Source organism: Symphodus melops (genome assembly GCF_947650265.1).
Source record: "Symphodus melops genome assembly, chromosome: 5".
NCBI lineage: Eukaryota > Metazoa > Chordata > Actinopteri > Labriformes > Labridae > Symphodus > Symphodus melops.
The window spans coordinates 8,991,499-9,004,658 of record NC_136695.1 but is presented as its reverse complement, the minus strand read 5'-3'; the positions used below and the strand labels follow the sequence as shown (position 1 = coordinate 9,004,658).

The window sequence follows — 13,160 nt, the reverse complement described above, 5'->3', positions numbered from 1 at the left end:
ACGGACGGACGGACAGACAGAGAGAGGAAAGATGCCACAGGTTGGGTTTGAATCTGGTCCACCTGCTTCAAGGACTAAAGCCTGTGTACATGTGGAGTTCAAACTAACCACTTGTCCACCAGCATCCGACTCTTTGACTCTTATTACAAACAAGTCTCCTCTCTCCTGCTGCAGCTTCAGCTGGTTTATAAAGTCAGAGACTGAAGCTTTGTATTCAGATTTTAGATGATTTAATATAACTGGATAAAATGTTACTTTCATAGTCTGAACATGAAGCATATCTGCTCTATATGTCATGCTAATAACATCACACACATTCTCTAACTTTATATATTTTCTTTTTTCTTTCAGAGTGCATCTTAACATGTTGACATTCTTTACATTACCATATATTTTTGCCTCTCGATGTAACAGTTTTAGTTTGTTTATGCTGATTGGATGTTACAAGGCAGACACATGTTCATATCATCAGGAGAAAGTAAAGACTCTGAGGGTTCATGTAGTGTGTTAGCCTTTCTTGAATCCTCGATTCAGGACGTGTGATAAATGATTTATCAGACAAAAAAGTTTTCTTTTGGTGGCGCCGATAGCGCAGCGGCAGCGCGCGCACCATGTTGCGAGGCTTTTGCTCCTCACGCGTGCAGCCCGGGTTCGCGTCCGGCCTGTGGCCACTTTCCCGCATGTCTCTCCCCACTCTCTCCCTGTTTCCTACTCTATCCACTGTCCTATCAATAAAGGCAAAAAAGGCCAAAAATAAACCTTTAAAAAAAAAAAAAGTTTTCTTTTGTTTTTTTTTTCTTTATTTCCATTTTTGGTTGAAATGTTCAGGATATTTGACTCAACTTGTCTATAATATCTGTATGAAGCATGTCCAGCAGGTGTCCACAGAGCGCTCTTAAACTTTTATAAAGTTACCAAAATAAGATAATTCACCACACTTTAGCTGTGTCCCATTCCAGAGGTTGCAGCCTTCGGAGGGCGTGGCCTTCGCGGTCCACGAAGGCACGTCCTCCGTGGACCGCGAAGGCTGATCCACGCGGTCTCCGAAATGAGACGGTCTGGTCTTCCTACTTGCGTCACTAACTGTTCGGTCTCCTAGCAACCCTGAGAGTGTCCGTTTTTTGATTGTACCATTTCATCAACACAACTCAACCGCAAACTCCTAATTTTTATATTTATATTTATTTTATATATACAATGGAGCCAGGAGATACAATGAATTTATTTGTTTTGATAGTACAGTTTTTTATGATTCTGAAAAAGAGAGAGAGGGAGAATTATATGCGCCGACGTGTGCTTTATCTCCGGCTGAGTCAGCACCATGGACAGGTGAGTTTACCTTCAGATTGGTTAACATGTTTGTACTTTAGCTTTAATTTGATCCTTAACTTTAAGCTTAGTTAGTTAACAACAACAACAACAACAAACGTAGTTTATATGGCTTATCAATCAATAAACCTTTAGTTGTATAGTGCCAATTAATTCACAAGTGTTATCTCTAGCGCTATCTAAAGACAAAAAGCAGGTATCTCAGCTTTTCCACATTTAATCAAGTTATTGTTTATAATGAATTTCCTTCTCTGTGTTTTCCCAATAGGCTAATCCTCGTACATACTGCAGGATAAACCTGAGCATACCTGTGCTGGACAGGTTTTTCAACCAGCAGGAAGACACACGGCCTGATTTCCGGCTTAGCAGGGAGGCTCTGCAAGTGCTGCTGGGCCTTCTCTACCAGGATCAGAGACACGGATGGGGTGCTACAATTGAGACCCTGGTGTTCCTCTTCTGGCTGGCAAGTGGAACATCGTACAGAGTGGTCTCCAGAGCCTTTGGGATTCCTCGTTCCACTGTCCACCGCATCGTTCACAGGATGACTGAGGAGGTGGTGGCCATTCGCCACCAGGTCATCCACTTCCCCACCACTCCTCAAGACCTGGAGGCAGTTTCCCGTGGGTTTGCAGGGCTGGCGAGACACAGGGCCTTCAGAGGAGCAGCTGGAGCGATAGACGGCTACCATGTCCGCATCAAGCCACCGGGCGGCCCTGATGGTCAGTGCTATGGGAACAGAAAACTATTCCCTTCCATCATCCTGCAGGCTGTTTGTGACCATCAGGGCCGTTTCAAGGACATGTATGTGGGCTGGCCTGGGTCTGTGCATGATGCACGAGTGCTCAGGCACAGCCCACTCTATAGGCGTGGACTCTACCCTCCTCCAGGGCAGTTCATCCTGGCAGACGGGGGGTACCCGTGCCTCCAACACCCACTTCCCCTCATCACTCCCTACAAACAGCCTGTACGAGGTGTGGGAGCCCAGCGCTTCAACGTCTGTCACTCCAGGGCACGCTCCATTATAGAGCATGCTTTTGGGATGATGAAGACGAGGTTCCGTGCCATCTTCCTGCAAGCGCTGGAGGTGCACCACACCTTTGTACCACATGTAAGTAATCATTTAATAGGATATTTTACAATTGTTAATAACAATAAATCAAACGGGAGGATTTATTTTTCAGGTGCTATAATCTTTTCCTTTATTTATCATTTACTATTTCAGGTCATAACAGCATGTGCCATCCTCCACAACATCTGCCTCGGGGCAGGTGACATCGTGGCCCCAGAGGATGAGGCTGAGGAGGATGGGGCAGAGGATGAGGGGGAGGACGGTTTGGAGGCAGTCAGTGGTGCTCCCTGGCGGGACCAGCTGTCTGCAGAGATGTCTGCCCTGGAGGAGGTACCACCAGACCACCAATATTTGTGACATGGCAGCCGTCAATCGAGTCAGTCCTGCAAACCCGGTCATTGGACGATGCGGTGGACAGTGTAGAATCCCAAACACTCTGGAGACCACCACTTGCCAGCCAGAAGAGTGTCTCCATTTCCTGGTAGAAGGCCCAGCAGCATTAAAATCAGGCCGTGTTTCCGGCTGTCCAGCACAGGCAGAGCCAGGTTTATCCTGTAGTATACATTTTGTTTTTAATCAAAATAAATGTAAATAACAGATTAATGTACATAATATATTGATATTAAGATTTTAAATTACATTGATTTTACTTTTGTTTTTTTTATTTATTAATAAATCAAAGTTCAATTTATATTCTGCTGGTGGTTTTCATTGTAGCTATACCAGTTCATGTTGATAATTGACACAATAGAGGTTACATTTTGGACAGTATAATACTGTGAAACATGGTTACAATAATACTCTTCATACGGATACAAGAATCATGGTTTTGATCAGAAAGATCACAATCAGAAAGTCCATTTCCCTGTAGTGCCAGACTAAGTGTGGTATTTTATACGGAAGCTCTGAGGATTGGATTAAGTGAAAACGCAGATGCTTCAAGATATCCTTACCTTGTTGTCCTGTGAGAAACTATGATCAGCGGCTCCTCCTCCTGGTCTCCCACTGCCGCGCTGGGCCCTGAAGTGTCCTCAGGGATGGAGGCGATTAGGACTGGGGGTGAAGTGGAATGCTTCTGTCCCAACACCTCATCCATGAGGACAAACCAGGGCCAAGTTGTGGCAGTGGGTTTCCCACTCACGCCCTCACCTGACCCTGGACACTTGCAATCCTAAGGCAGAGGAAATCAATCATGGCAGTTGACTACAACAACAATAACAGCAGTAAACACAAATGTTATCAATTTGTATGGATAGAACAAATATAAATTACATTTCAATGCATAGATTACATACTTTGTATTTCTTTTCCAGGTTGTCCCATTTCTTTTTTGCCTGCATAGGTGACACACTGCCATCCAGGCCCATTGTCTGTAAAATAGTTCTTAATACAGAGATAACAGAAAAAAGAAATCATGTTAGCACAGGGGTGAAAACTCGCACACATCCCTCTGACATTATTTTAGATTTAAAAAGTCATCAGTTTTCATTATTTACTGGGTGCCTTATTATTGTGGCCTTTATGATGAGGACCGATTACAGCTTTAAGTACAAGTACAATGGTGATAATACTGCCCGTTGTTTTTATTACCTCCAAGCAAAGCTGGCTGTGTGTTTGGCTCCTGTGAAAAGGTGATCGGTTTCCCCCGCAGCTGCATGAACTGAGCAGTATGCTCCTTGCTCCCTGAAATCAAACGAAAAATGTTTAACAAAAATAACGTTCAATTATGCTTCACTCTACCTGTAATGTTCTCTGTTGCATTAATAATGACAACTTTGTGGAGATTCACGTTGCCCTTTATTACCGTTCACTGTCGCCATCACGTTCCATTGTATATCGTCATCCGAACTACAATACCCAGCATGCATTGTTATTTCCGCCTGGACTACGGTAAGTGTTGAGGGACAAACATGTTTCATTAATACAACATCTCCCTTTTTTTTTTTTTTTCAACACAGCACATATGTATAGTGTAAATCACATCCACCCAAAACAGATGTCTTCAACATTAACTCCTTATGCAATAAACAGCAAATGATTATATGTACGGACAGTACCTCATATCACATAGTGTAATAACAAACTTTTTTTTTTTTTTTTTCTAGTTAGCTTATAAACACCATAAAATGTAGTCTCAACATTTCTTTAACGACACATGTAAAACATGGCATTGTGTAACAATGGGCAACCTGAGGGCATCGATCCGTATACACCCTTCACAATTCACAGGTCAAGAATACTTCTGGGCTTTATAACACGACCTGATCGAGTAGTTGCCGGAGAGTTCTCGTTGGTGTGTGGTGTGCTAGTCTCTTTTACAGTTGGTTCTGGTTGTGACTGCTCTGGAGTTATAGGTTGGTCACACGTTGGTTCAATGGCTGGTGGTTGTGCCTGGTTGCTTGTCAAGTGTCGTCGATTGCGGCTTAAGGTCTTTCCTTCATCCGTGCGGATGATGTACGAGCGTTTGGTATCGGCTGGTTGGAGGATGACAGCTGGTTTCCACCTGCCAGTATCTTGCTGGTATCGGACATGATCTCCTCGCTGTAGTGGGGAAAGTGGTTTAGCACCGTGGTCATAGTACAGTTTTTGCGTGACTTGTTCTCTTCTCCTCGTTGCCTGTACTGCTCTCCAGTCTGTAACACGGGGTCTTAAGTGTCGAGTTGTGACTGGGAGTACAGAGCGTAGACGTCGGCTCATGAGAAGTTGTGCTGGTGACTTGAATCCATCGACAGCCGTGTTCCGGTGCTCTAAGGTGGACAAGTATGGGTCAGTTTTCTGAGCATGAGCTTTGTCTAATATAGTCTTGGCTGTTCTCACTGTTCTCTCTGCGAGCCCGTTACTCTGCGGATAATGGGGGCTAGATGTAACATGCTCGAAGTCCCATGAAGCAGCAAATGTTTTAAAGTCCTGTGAGCTGTACTGTGGGCCATTATCAGAGATAAGTTTTTCAGGAACACCATGTCGAGCAAACGCAGCCTAAATTTTCTTGATGATGGAGCCTGAAGTGGTGGACTGGAGTCTATCTAGCTCAAAGTAGCGGCTGTAATAGTCCACAACAATCATGTACTCTTCTCCCTTCCACGTGAAAAGATCAGAGGCGACGACCTGCCAGGGCCTTTCCGGAATTTGGTGAGATATGAGAGGTTCTTTGGTGTTTGAGGAACGCCTTTCCTGGCAGATGGAGCACTTTTCAACCGTTGCAGTGATATCTTTACCCATTCCTGGCCAGAAGAGGGCGTCCCTGGCTCTTTGTTTGCTCCTCTCAATTCCCATGTGTCCAGTATGGATCCTTTCCAACCTGTTTGGTCTGAGTGCTGCAGGTACAATGATTTTGTCACTTTTGAACAAGATGCCTTCGTAGTGCTCTCGCATCTCTGAAGTTCCAAAAGTCAATAAGTGTTGCTGGACATTTGTTTCGGTCCTCAGGCCAGCCTGACAATACAGTTTGTTTCAGCATTTGGAGCAGTGAGTCATTTTCGGTAGCTGTGCGTATTTCTGAAAGTTTATTGTCACTGACGGGCAAGCTTTTCATCACCGAATGGACCTGTTCGTCCATGCCTTCACTGAGTGTGTGATCGTAATCCTGTAGCGGCTTACGGGACAGCGTGTCAGCCACGGGAATATCTTTGCCAGGACGATGCAGGATGCTGATGTCGTATCTTTGTAGCTGCAGAAGCATACGCTGAAGTCGAGCAGGTGCACAAGAGATGGGTTTCTTTAGTATCGATTCCAAAGGCTTATGGTCAGACTCGACAACAACATTTCTGCCGTAAATGTAGGTGTGAAACCTCTTGCACCCGAAGAGCACTGCTAAAAGCTCCTTCTCAATCTGCGCATAGTTAACCTCGGTTGGGGTGTGTGACTTGGAGGCATTTGCGATCGGTCGGCCTTCCTGCAATAACACAGCTCCCAACCCGTGTTTTGACGCGTCCACCTGTAAGCGCACTTCCTTTTTAGTGTCGAAGTAACTCAGTACTGGGCCTGGTTCCCTGGTAATGAGCTCTTTCATTTGTTGGAATGCCATTTCGTGGTTCTGGTCCCAAACAAATTCAACATCCTGTTTCAGTAGTTGGCGCAGTGGAGCGTTGACTTCGGACAGGCCTGGAGCAAACCTGGACAGGTAGTTTGCCATGCCTAGGACAGTTTCAAGCTCGTTTTTGTTTTCAGGTGGCGGCATGTCTTTGATTGCCTGCACTTTCTTTGGATCAGGCTGGATGCCGTCACGTGTCAGTTTGTGTCCAAAGTAGCTCACCTCTGTTACGCTTATGACACTTTTCTCTGGGTTCAGACGCACTCCGCGCTCCCTTGTACGTTCCAGCATGGCTCTGAGGTTGGCATCGTGTTCCTCTTTAGTCCTGCCGAACACCAAAATGTCATCAACAATAGCTGAAACATCATTAAGACCACTGTACGTCTCATCTATCATCCTCTGGAAGATGTCTTGAGCGGATGTAATTCCAAAGGGTCAGACGGAGAAAACGGTATCTGCCGAAAATGGTGTTAAAGGTAGTGAGCAGGGAAGATTCGTGCGTCAGTTTGATGTTCCAATATCCTGAACGTGCGTCCATCACGCTGAAGTATTGTGCTCCGGCTAGTTTCGGGGTAACGTCGTCCAATGTGGGAAGAGGGTAGTATGGTCTTTTGATTGCTTTGTTTAGATCACGAGGGTCAAGACAAACTCTGAGCTTCCCACTGTGCCGTTTCTCTGCGACAACAAGTCCGTTGACCCATTCGGTAGGCTCATTTACTTTAGTGATGATGCCGTTTCGTTCCATGTCGTCCAGCTCCTGTTTCAGACGGTCTTTTAACATGAACGGTATTCTCCGTGGGGGATACACGACTGGAACAGCTGTGGGGTCTACATGCAGACTATATTCACCTGGGAATTTTCCTATCCCTTTGAAAACATCAGCAAATTCCTCCATGATGCTCTCGGTGGCACTAGTGGGTTCTATTGACATGACTAACTTGACAATGTTAAAGTCAAGGCATGCCCGTAGCCCTAGAACTGGAGGGGCTGCTGTGTTTACGATGTCAAATGAGAATGTATGGTGACTGCCTTTTCTGCTGCATTTCAGCTCACATGTGCCTTTGACGTCTAGTCTCTCTCCACCATAGCCTGATAGAGCGCATGTGGCTGGTCTCAGTTTGATATGCTTGAAAAGTCTATTGAAGAGCCGAACAGGGATAACGTTGGTGGTAGCTCCAGTGTCTACTTTAAATCGGATACTGTGTGACTGTGAGCCTACCTGCACATCTGCAAAAGCTTGTTCGTTGTTTTCCCCTTCATTTGTTTTAGTGATAGAATCAATAAACAGCTCATCTGTGCCACTTGAATCGTGTTGCTCAACTGTGTGCACTTTGTTGAACCTGTATTGTGATGACTGACAAACCTTGGCGAAGTGATTCATCTTTTGACACTTTTTGCATTTTCGCCCTTTAGCAGGACACTCCTCTTTATCGCCGTGCTGCAGCGCACACCTCCCGCACGTTTTCTTGGGGTAGCTACTGCTATCAGTCTTTGCATGTGCTGCCATAGGTGCTTGGGGACTTGGACGTGGGGCTACCATAGTCTTTAACTGGTCCTGTGCTATTTCATATGAGCATGCAATGTCAATAGCTTTCTCCAGCGTAAGGTCTGAGCCTTGATTTAGCAACTTCTCCCTCACATGAGGCGAGTTAGTGGCGAACACGATCCTGTCGCGCACCATCTCTTCACTGTTAGCATACCCGCATTGCTTCACGAGTAGCTTCAACTCAGTAACAAAATGTTCAAAGGGCTCGCCCTCGCCTTGCAGCCTCTCATTAAACTTGTATCTCGCAAATCCCGAAAACATGAGCTTTACGTGCTGCACGAATCGCCGCCATGCGTCGGGTAGGTTTGCCGAATCCCAATCCATCTGCGGTGTAGGCACTCCCGACAGATTCATCCTGGGCTCTTTTTAGAAGCGTACAGTCCGACGAGTCTCTGACACCATGTAATGTTCTCTGTTGCATTAATAATGACAACTTTGTGGAGATTCACGTTGCCCTTTATTACCGTTCACTGTCGCCATCACGTTCCATTGTATATCGTCATCCGAACTACAATACCCAGCATGCATTGCTACTTCCGCCTGGACTATGGTAAGTGTTGAGGGACAAACATGTTTCATTAATACAACACTACCAAACGTTTGATCTAAACGTTGAAAAAAGTTTAAGCAAAAATAACGTTAAATTATGCTTCACTCTAACAAACGTTTGAGCCAAACGTTTAAAAACCGTTTGGCTACTGGAGTAATATTCAACTGAAAACCAGAGTTCACAACCTGTCTAAATGTTTTTAACTTGACCATTTGTGTGCGTGTCTGTTAACTGAACTAAAAACAAAGCAAGTTAAACTAATGTTAAGAGATGCAAAGTAAAATAAACTAATGTTATCTCAACAATCGTTAGGTCGAGTTGATAGTTTAACGTTATCTAACGTAGCCAACCTTACAGTATTAACGTTACAGCTCCCGCATCATCAGTGAGCAGGAATCAACAGGTCGCAGGGCATACCAGGGGCCTTTCTCAGTTCCCTTATTTGCACCGAGTGTCCTCCGAGTTGTCTCCTCCACTTGCGTCTTAGTCCCGCCCACCACAGATGCACGGAGGAAACGAAGCCGAGGAGAGAGGACCGAGGAAATCAGCTTTAACACACGAGACGTCGTTTCCTCGACAGCGTCACATGACGCGACATCAGCTGATCACGTTCAGCTGTCAATCAGCCGAACAGCTGTTTATGTCCACACAAACACGCACTGTATTATTTCTCATCAAACACACACACTGTATTATTTCTCATCAAACACACACACTGTATTATTTCTCATCAAACACACACAGTTACAGTGTTTAGTGTCTTTACCTGATAAAACACCTGAAGAACAACCTGCAGTCTACTCATAACCAAAAGGACAGTTTCTACTGACTAAAAGTTTTCATTTTGAATTGTCTATAATTATTGATTATTATTAAACAGTTTGGACTTAACCTAGCCTGTATTTAGACAACAAACTTTGTATTTTATAAACGGATATTTATGTGTCAGGATACTGAAAATGATTGATTAGAATCTAAATGATGAAACGTTCAGAAGATAAATAAGTGAGAATATAAAACGGACTCCTCTTCATCACTCTTTTTAATCCCAGCTCATCACAGAGCGACTCTTTACAAACTCACTGATGTTCATCATCTGTTTAAATGTCCCATGCTCCGTTTAGCCTCTTTTTAATGTCCCTCTTTTCTCCCGTATTAAACTCTGCTCATGTTGAGAAGTTTCACTGAAGTCTGATCTGCTGCAGCGTCCAATCAGTGAGTGATATACGAGAAGGGGGCGTGTCTGTCAGTGAAAAGACTTCCGTGAAGTCAGCTCTCATGTCTCCTCGGTCATCGCTCCTCGGATCAGCCTCCTCTCTCCTCCGTTCGCTATTAGAGCTTTGGGACGATCCTCAACATGGCGGCTTTGGAACTACTTCCGGTTCGGCCGAGGACCGAGGACCGAGGAGACTGCAAATAAGGAAAGTGAGACGTACCCCAGGTATGCGCAGGTCTGGGTTGGGTTTGCCGTGGATGCCATTGTTGATGTTTACCGTTGCGCGCAATGCATCTTGGGAAGGGAAGGCTGCAAAGGATCCAACCGTTGAAGCCTCCAAAATCGGGGAAAGGAAGGCTGCATTCGAAGTAGCCGCTGAATTGGGACAGCAGTTGTCGCGCCGGTGTGACGTAATCGGTCTTAAACATAGACTGTAAAAATAAAAAAATGCAGCCCACGAAGGCTGCAACCTCTGGAATGGGACACAGCCTTTGAATCAACAAAAAGTGATTTAAAATGTGTGAAAGTCTTTGATTCTGCCTTTAAAAATAAATGTTTGTAATTTAAATACATTTTATACAGTTTTTATAAATTACTTACACCTCTACAAATATTTAAATCAAGTTTTTGTGATTCGTTTATGTCCCACTGTTGCTCACGTTACGTAACGGTTAACTTCCGTACATGCTCTGATATGCTCAGGCAGTCAAATTGATTGCTTTGGGCTTTGTCATAGCGTTGACTTCTCATTGGCACAAGCTAGCTGTCAATCAAAAGTTAAGGAGCGCACGAGTATAGATGCAATGGTTTAATTGGCTGATTCAGATGAAAGTCCGACAGGCTCGCGGCTCCAGTTCAAGAAAGACGCTGATTGGTTTGTTTGGTTGCTGGGCGTTTACTGATGGCAGAGATACCGAACATGATTGGTCCAAAGTTTGTTGACAGAAATAAGCTGTTTCGGTAGATTGACAAGCGAGCGTGAAACTAACCGGAGGACACGATGGACTATTCTTTAATGAATCTGTTATTCTACTTTAACACAAAGCAGCTGTTTTTGATCAGCGGAATGTTTTTTTAGTGAAATGAGCCTGAGTTTGTTTAAAATGTCTGGTTTTCAGTCTATAAATACATTTGAACGGTGGCTCGTCGCGAGAGCTTCTGAGATGCTAAGGGTTTAAAACGGTAAAGTATGACGTCATTGTTTAAATTATTTAACCCTTTAACAGTCATTTTTAATTCCTCCGTAAAAACGAAAACCTGAGCTTTCAAACTATATATAATATGTTTGTAGTTATGTTTACAGTCATAAGAAAAAACGTATTTTATAGTTAATTAGTCTGAACGTTTGTATTTGGGGTCGCTCGCATCCTCCGCGTATTAAAAGATTAAAGGACAGAACAACGGAGGAACCAGGTGAGTCCTGATGATGTCACCCTCTGCCTGTCACGCGCTCAGGTTGACCCCACAGACGTGATACCACTCAGGAATATTTAAAGTATTTCTAATTCACTTCAGTGGACATTATTCTTCAGTTTGTGACGTAAAGACTCACAACACGTCAGTTTAAAGGAATCAATCAAAGCTTTTTGTACGTTAATATAACCACCACACCTAGCAGCTCTGATGAAGGGGGTTCAGGTCAGGTGGTCTACAGGGTCCTTCAACATGTCAGCCTGCTGGGACAAATAATCGGATTTATCATTGAGACATGAATTTAGCTTCTCTATTCCTCCTTTTATAAACCTCTTTAATCAGATATGTGATGACCAGAGGATTCACATGATTACATTTCTGATGCTGTAAAGAACCTGAATAATTTCTTATTTATTCCCTGTTCACAGTTGCATGTCGAGAGCCGAGCCGAGCCGTTCAGGAGCTTCTCCTGAACCTAAAGTGGAGTGGAGGGACAGTTCTGGAAACATCCTTCATGCTGAAGAACCACAAGTCACTAAAAATGAAGATGGCAGCTACCACATCATCCTCCAAACGACTGTGACCAAGACCGACACCTACAGCTGTGTGGTCACACAGGACGCCATCTGTCATCAGATCAACTCTAGCAACTATGTGTACATCCAAGGTGAGATTCTCCTTCATAATAATTAAATGTGTCTTTGTTTTAGCGTGCTCAGACTCAGGTCAGAGTGATTCAGCTCAAAGCAGTGTATACAGGGATTCAGTCCCATTGAGCCATCAGGTAAATGTGTCCACCTGAGAGCAACGTTCAAATCTAAACTGGGACTCTGTTTGATGAATCACCAGTGACAGGAGAGATAATGAACTGGGACCATTGAGAAATCACCAAAGTCCCAGTGAGCTGTAGTGAATATATCTATATATACCGTAAATTCCGGACTATAAGCCGCTACTTTTTTGTCACATTTTGAACACTGCAGCTTTTACAAGGATGCGGCTTATTTATGGATTTTTGTTGGGGGACAATGAGCTTCTGCCGCAAGAACATTTCACTTCGTCACGTCGGATCTTAATATCAGTCATTTTGCGTTCATGCACGCACCATCATCATGGAAAACACATGGAGAAATACATATGATGCAGCTTTCAAGTTAAAGGCGATTGACCTGGCTGTCAAAGGAAATAGAGCTGCTGCACGTAAAGTTGACATTGACAGCGACAACAAAAAAGAGACTGAGGAAGTGAGTAATGAAGTCATTCTGAGGCAGTGAATGGATGGACTTTTTCTTGTGAAATGTATTACTGTATTAAGGTAATCTTTTTCGTCAGCCGTGTTACAGACATGTTCGATAAAGGATGTCCAGTAGGCTTCGTATTTGCAGATGTTACCGTTAGCCTATGTATTTAATTAAAAGTTAAAACAATGTTTTTGTGTCACGTCTTTCCGTGTAAATAGCTCTGTTACAATGTGGACACCTTCGGCTTATAATCAAGTGCAGCTTATATATGTTCAAATACATTTATTTACTTATTATTAGCCGGTGCGGCTTATATCCAGGTGCGCTCAATAGTCTGGAATTTACGGTATATATATAAATGACTGTCTACAAAATATGTTGCACAATATTAATTATTTCATATCAATAAAAAAAAAAACTCACATCAATTAGGTTCACAGATCTTGTCTGAATAGAACAGAAACGTCTGATTGGCTACAGACGATTCACTGCTGAATGTTTGAGAATCGAGCTTCACACAAGACAGTTTGTATGAAACGTAACCAGATCCAAATCTGTTTTTAATGAAAACTGTAAATACTTTTTATAGAAAAAAATAATATATTTTATTTGTTTGATGGCGCCTTTCCCTCCCCTGTCCTGTTCACCCTGTATACCTCTGACTTCCAGTATAACTCTGAGCTCTGCCACATGCAGAAATACTCGGACGACACTGCGATAGTTGGTTGTGTCAGGGATGGACAGGAGGAGGAGTACAGGAGCCTGA

General features: G+C 43.8%; 1 long non-coding RNA gene across 1 annotated transcript; it reads left to right on the top strand.

Moving 5' to 3' along the window:
- The first annotated feature begins 1,824 nt into the window (after positions 1-1,824).
- LOC306824344 lies at positions 1,825-3,089 on the top strand. The gene is made up of 2 exons (XR_013779131.1): positions 1,825-2,048; positions 2,552-3,089. It is a non-coding gene; the product is annotated as an uncharacterized lncRNA (long non-coding RNA).
- Positions 3,090-13,160: the final 10,071 nt, after the last annotated feature.